The following is a 7450-nucleotide window of genomic DNA, read 5'->3' on the forward strand; positions in this document are numbered from 1 at the left end:
TCCGGATAAGCATTTTTGATGTTCACGTCGAAACGACTCAATATTTTGAGCTGAAATTTTGAGACAAGGTAAATACACCATCCCTCTATATTTTGGCGCTTAAATTTCATACGTACTTGGACTTTTATTTTTGAGACTCTGTTCAAATTGGGAAAGTTCCTTTAAAGTTTAATACTGACACAAAATTAATATACAAACCATTTTTTTTATTCAAAATGAAATTAAAAGAATCTTCGTCGTGCGTGCAGTTTCTGTTCTTACACACAAGTAATATAGAATTTGGGTGTTTGTTGCATGGCAACCGTTTGTTGTATATTGTAGCTAAGAACAAGTAAAAGGGAATGTGGGGGTATCTTGCATGGCAACCGTTTGTTGTATATTGTAGTTAAGAACAAGTAATATCGAATGAAGTTTATAAAACATTCATTATCAACTAATGATATTTCAGTACAGATACAAATCATAAGGGATCACGTGGCTAAGTGGGTAAGACGCTGGCTCGTTTACCTGGAGGTCGGGTGTTCGATCCCTGCATATGCCGAGAAAGTTCATCCCGATTTTACGGCGTGGTTTCCCCTTGTCAGTGATGCAGGATTTAGGGCCTGACAAGGACAGCTGTCTAGTCATTCGGATGGGACGAAAAACCGAGGTCCCGTGTACACATTGGCGTGCACGTAAAAGATCCCTTGACAGATAGAATTCGATATAAGAGTAGGCCGTAGCGCCGCCGCCCGGGCAAAATTTCCCTCATAGCACACTGTATGGCGTATGCCGTCTTCATTAGCCCAGTTTAGGAGCAGAACAGTAGGACGTTAAACCCCATTTCATTTGATTTCATAAACTTTAAATTTGGATCTATAAATAAAACTTTATAAACCTTTTTGTTTTTGTTCCTTTATTCAAATCAAATGAAACCATATAAAATAAATGAGATTATAAATTATGCATATTACCCGGCCCCTAGTACACCAAACCTCTAGCTTCTATAAAACTTTATAGATAACTATAATGTCTTTTTGTTCAATCTGTCATAAATCAAGAACAAGGTACAGATATTAAGCATAAAATGTGTTATTTAAGATACACTGTGTAAGAACTAAATCGGTTTATAGCAAGGTTTTTATTTGACTTCAAATGTTATATAAATTATTCACATGCCAGGCCAATAATAAACTAGATAGACCATCGGGTTGTCGAGAATTGAATGGCTTGAAACACGATCGCCATTTAATAATTAAATCTAAACCTGATGAATGGCTCAGATTAATGTAATTTGAATAAGATCCCATTATCTATTTTCAGATTAACCAACCGTATAAATACACGACAAACGTACTGAATTATAAACGTACTAAATTATATGAAAATATAATAAAAATTATATAAAGCACTATTTAGGTGCTATAAACTGTAAACTTTAAAATTGATATTTTTTTAGTGCCGATGTATATATAATAAAGAATATTACTACAATTAACATATATTTATTATCAAGACTAATTATCATTAATAACTATCAACCGATGTATAGTCATTCGGATAGAACGAAATACCGAGGTCGGTCCCGTGTACACATGCTTGCACGTAAAAGATCCCTTGGCAGTTGGAATTCGATATAAGAATAGGCCGTGGCGCCGCTGTCCGGGCATAATTTCCCTCATAGCACACTGTATGGCGTATATCTGTCTTCATTAGCCCAGTTAGAGAGAGAGAGAGAGAAATGGGGTTTAACGTCCACTCGACACAAACTAGGTCATTTCGGGACTAACATATGTTTTAATCTTTTTATTTCAATAATTCGCTCTGCGTGTAGGGGTCTTTAGCAGTGGGAGGAAACCGGAGGACCCGGAAAGACCCCACGAGATTGGACAGGCGACCCTACTCCTTGTCACGTTCAACCGGGGAATCGAAACCCCGCCAGTTGACTCAATGACAGACGGTATGATACAGCGCGCGCGTGCTAACCATTCGGCCATCCAACCCCCCAGCCCATTTAGAAGCAGAACAGTAGGATGTGAAACCCCATTTAATTTCATATCATTTCGCTAACCAGGGCTCTGGGATTCGCTCCCGATGCTGGCCTTGAAGGTTGCCCTCTGGATTTTCCGGCGTAATCCCCCATGGCAAGGAGAGTGTCTAGTCTTTAGGATTGGACGAAAATCAGAATCCCGGTGTACGCATTGACGTGAACTTTATAGAAACCTTGGCAGTTGGAATTCGATATAAGAATGGACGCCAAAGCGCCTCTGTTTGGGCAAAAATTCCATCATAGCACACTATATATTGATAAAGAATTCTAGTCGAAACGTTGCCCGGTAATAAACCGTTAAAGTATTCCATAGTTACTCGTGAACATGCAAGTCAATATACGTATTTATGCATATTATAATGTTTTTCTGCGATATAATTTAGCCTGTCTAGTAATATTCACCATATGTTTGGTGCAATATAGCCCGGTTGGAGCTGAGGTGCCATAAAACCACTTTTCATTTCAATTAATTTATTGAAAGGCGACGCCCATATTACAAGCTTACGCAATACGTATAAATAGACTGGTTTTCCCGTTACTTAGTATAGAATAGACTACGTTATCCAGACATAAATAAACACCTACTGAACAGACAATTGTGGAGGATTCATTCAGATAGTTACAACACTATTTATTATATTGATATATTTAGGTTATCTTAAACACCAGGAATTTATTATATTAGTTTCAACAAGTCGGGGCTATATTCTTTATCGAGAATGGCTATTCATGAGTGTAGAAATATTATAATTATTTATCGTACTTGATCTAGCTCAACGCAAATAGTAGTGAGACAGGTTATACAAGACTAAAACTCGTCATTAATACACTATACATAGACTGTGTTTTTCCAATGGGTAATTTTTATAGAACCCCCTTGATCTAGTGTTATACAGTTCTGTTTGTCTTTAGTAAGGTTCTAAGGGAACTCTAGTAGAAGAAAGTTGTCATAGAATAATAAGGATAAGAAGAATGGCCACCCCAGTAAGTACAACTACGTCATGTTTATAAAATAACACGTCAGTTTATGACGTCAATAACTAACCATCGTAATCTTGATAATGACTGTCTTATCTCTCGTAGAATACAAATACTGACGAGTGAGTACACGAAGCAGTGTATGTTTACTCCTATACTTGATACAACTAGTGTCTCTACATCTATGAGAGTCGTGTTGATGTAACAATTTACAAGTTCACTGGTTTATATTTACCTAGTACTTTTAAAGAACTGTGTAAGGTGCGCTTTAGATCATAAGGGCTGTCATAGAGTCACGTGGTGTGGTTTTGATTCGAGCATGTACCTGACAAGGAGTAGAGTCACCTGTCCAACCTCGCGGTTTTTATACTGATCCTCCGTTAGAAGGACGTTAAACCCCAGTTCATTCTCAGTGAGGAACTGTGCCATTTTCATTCCCCAGAGAGCCTTCTTTCTGTCTGTGTCCACCAGTCCTAACAAAATTTTCAACACGATAGAATCAAACAATGAAAGTTTTTAAATTTGGCCCACAGTCCAACATGCTGGTGTAAATAAGTGAGACCAGAGTATGTTACATATAAAGAATAGAAATGTGGCTGATTTATATTTAATTTAAATACAAAGATTAATTCATCTGTTTTTGTATATATTTAAAATGTCTTCTCTTCTCACATGTTTCAGTACTCGACCCTGTGTTTAAGTCAAGGAATTTTCCCCAAGCATCAACAAACTTCTGTACGCCACTGGTCAACCGAGCATCTCAAACTAGAGATTCAACGCATGCCCTTAATTTACAGATCTCTTTCTGTTATTTAGATTCGTCGATGATTATCATATCTAAGAAGAGAGATATTGTTGTAATAATATTTACAAGTAGAGACTAGTTGTTTATTTATTTTCTATTCCAGTTATCAACCGTTACCAACAATACCTACAACATGTATAATATACATGGTGATTGTCAAGCTGTACAGATTGGAACATCAAACACAATAAATGAAACTAGTAACCAGACCGACAGTGAGGATTGCACATCCGATATGGAAGATGTGAGATTCCAGATCAATCGGATAACAGAAGAGATGGCTGAAAAATTTGAAAGAAAAGATGAAGAAATAGCTGAATTAAAAGACAGGGTGGCTGACCTGGAAGCATTTAAGAAGAAAGTAGAACAATCGGAAGTCAAGACAAACACCAACACTAATACTAGACGTTATGTCAGGGATACGAGTAATGATATTACTCTAAAGTTGGTATATGGCCCGTAAGTAAATGTGTTCATAATAATATATATTTTGACAACTGTCAAATTTTACATACTGTTACAAGAGTCTTGAGTTTTAACTAATATCGAATGATGAAGTTTCTATATCACGTGACTTGAATAATAACCAACTAGAGGTGACTTGAATAATATACTGACTAGTGAAACAGTGGGATGTACTTGACAATATCCATAGTCAAAATAGTATTATATATTTAATAGTGTATTTAATAATAAGGGCTCAAGACAATGATTTTATCAATAATTTATCATTTAAATAATTTATAATACTCGTGTTTCTAAGGTTTACAAAGATGATTATTGATAATGATATATTAACCTGTATTTATATCTATGGTGGCTGATTGGTAAGGAAATAAAATAAAATGAAATGGGGTTTAACGTCCAGCTGTTCTGCTCCGGGAGTCACAGTGGCTAAGTGATTAAGGTGCTGGCTCGCTGGCCTTGACGTCGCGGGTTCGCCACCGGTGTTGGTCGACAAAGTTCATCAATATTTTCCGGCGTGGTTTCCCGTTGTCAGAGATGCAGGAAGGAGGGCCTGACAAGGACAGCTATCTAGTCGTTCGGATGGGACAAAAAACCGAGGTCCTGTGTATATATTGGCGCGCACGGAAAAGATCCCTTGGCAATTGGAATTCGGTATAAGAGTAGGCCGTAGCGCGGCTGTCCGGGTAAAATATTAACCTGTATTTATATCAGTTGATAATGATATAATATATTAACCTGTATTTATAGATGTAGATATAAAGATATGGGTTCTATAACTGTCAGTAAGAAAGTCAGTGCTAATGATTTAATGAAGTTGATAGAAGAGAAGAAGAATAAGAAGATCAGATGGATTGGTATAATAGGATATAGAGATGGTAGTTTGGGAGAGATCTACGACAGTAAAAACAACAAGAACGACTATAGCCTGGAACAACTTGGTGTTGTAGACCAGGACCAGGTTTGGTACTGGTGATAGTAAAATACAGTGATTATATTGATATGATGTATTGATGGGCTCCTTTATATTAAACAATGAGGTGTTTGGGGGGGGGGGGGGGTAGATATTACTTATAGTAAAATATAATGGTCGAACCAGAACGAGGTTAGGTATTATTGTCTCTTGATTAGGTTGTGAGGGTGGAATAAAGTAAAATGTTTGAGTGGTGTTGTGGGTGATGTGGTGTGGTGGTGTGGGTGCTAAGTTAGTGAAGAGATTTATCAACCACACCAGCACCCTAACCAAGTATCTTATACCCCCTTCGCCCCCCCCCCCCCCCCCAACCCCCATGATTGATATATTGAATCTTACTCTAAGTAATATCTTACCTGTCCCACCTGTTCCACCTGATTGATATATTGAATCTTACTCTAAGTAATATCTTACCTGTCTCACCTGTCCCACCTGATTGATATATTGAATCTTACTCTAAGTAATATCTAACATCCTAATATAAAACTAGCTTACTACTGTAAATAAAGCTGTAATTCAATAGTCACGATTATCAGGTGATATGTAGTCGTGATCATGTGATAACTAACTGACATGTATATAATATATAATTATATTAGTGAAACAATGTTTTATATTTTGTATTCTAATTTTGTTTCAATAAAATATTTTATAACTAAACTAATGTCGTTCTACTAATATTTCTATGGTGTCAGGAAATGAGATAGTTACCACTAACAGAGGGGGTCAGTCTGTGGTATCATGAAATACTGGATAACGCTGTCAACATGTGTCTAGTCATACGAATGGAACAAAAAAAGAGAATCTATCTTGAAGAAATAATTCTAGGAACAGTTGGCTGCAATGGGCAATTAATACAGGGTGACGTACACAATATGTTTCTAGTCATTCGAATGGGACGTGCAAAAAAAAAACCCCAATCAAATACAGATTACAGATGCTTTACGCACGACCAAAGGACTTTCTCGTTGATTAAAATAAATACGCAAATACAATCTGTTTCTAATCTAGATTAAATGAGTTTTTAGTGGTGACTTGAAAATTGTGAATCTTTAAGATCCTTTAATTTTTAATGGCGGAGGGGTTGAATGGACGAATGGTTAGTGCGTGCGCGTTGTATCAATAATGTTTGTCATATTGAGTCAACTGGCGTGGGTTCGATTCCCAGGTTGTACGCGATAAGGAGTAGGGTCGCCTGTCCAACCTCGTTGGTTTTCTCCGGGTCCTCCGGTTTCATCTTACTTCAAAAGACCCCTACGCGCAACCAAATTATTGAAAAAAAACTGAACCATGTTAGTCCCGAAATGACAATGTTTGTGTCAAGAGGACCTCTCTCTCTCTCTCTGGCAACAAATTCCAAACGTTTTAGTTTTTTTTTATTTATTTAATTCACAAAAATATTGCACACATACAAAATTAAAACAAAAAAAGTTACATCAGTTTAAAGTCACCATCTAATTAAATTTGATATTGATTTTATCATTAATTTCTATATAGGAATTCATTGAAAATAGTAATAAATATTTATGTCGATTACTGTGCTTTGACATATACTGATACAAGTAATTCATGTGTTTGGTTAGAAGTGTTTTAAATAATTTACACAAATCTACCCTGGTGGCTTCATTTAAAAACAAAATTCTCCGTTTGATAATAGCTAATCTAGCAAACGAGAAAATAAAAATTAAAAACAGATTATTGGCTTCATTTCGCACAGGATAACCAAACAGTAACCACTGACGAAAATCATCTAGTCCAAAACCCGAGGATTGGAAAAACACCTCTATAAAATCTAAAATATATTCATGCAAATTCTTAACAGATTTGCAATCTAGAATTATATGCTCTAAATTTTCAATAGAATCTTTATCACAGAATTTACAATAAGGATTATTTATTTTACCAATATTATGAAGCTTCTCATTAGTCCAAATGATGTTATGAACAATTCTATAATCATTATCTAACGATTCTGAACTTTTATTCATAGCAAAAACAGACTTCCATACCACTGGCCAGTTGATGTCGTACCCTCGGTGCTGCCAATAAGATTCGCAGACAGGGGGTTCAAAATACTTATCCCTTATAGACCGAAGACGTACTTAATTGATAGATAGCATAGATGTTATCATTCATAATCAGTTCAAAACTAATTCATAGCGTATAATATCACTCTTAGAGCGAATTATTTTAGTCCAGG

The 7450-nt window shown here is 36.1% G+C and overlaps 1 long non-coding RNA gene across 1 annotated transcript; it reads left to right on the forward strand.

Annotated features, from left to right (window-relative positions):
* Window positions 1–2834: 2834 nt before the first annotated feature.
* Window positions 2835–5910, forward strand: LOC130013525 (uncharacterized). Its single transcript, XR_008788695.1, has 3 exons — window positions 2835–3013; window positions 3916–4271; window positions 5028–5910. It is a non-coding gene; the product is annotated as an uncharacterized LOC130013525 (long non-coding RNA).
* The last annotated feature ends 1540 nt before the right edge of the window (window positions 5911–7450 follow it).

The sequence above is a fragment of the Patella vulgata genome, chromosome 7 (genome assembly GCF_932274485.2).
Source record: "Patella vulgata chromosome 7, xgPatVulg1.2, whole genome shotgun sequence".
Taxonomy (NCBI): Eukaryota; Metazoa; Mollusca; class Gastropoda; family Patellidae; genus Patella; species Patella vulgata.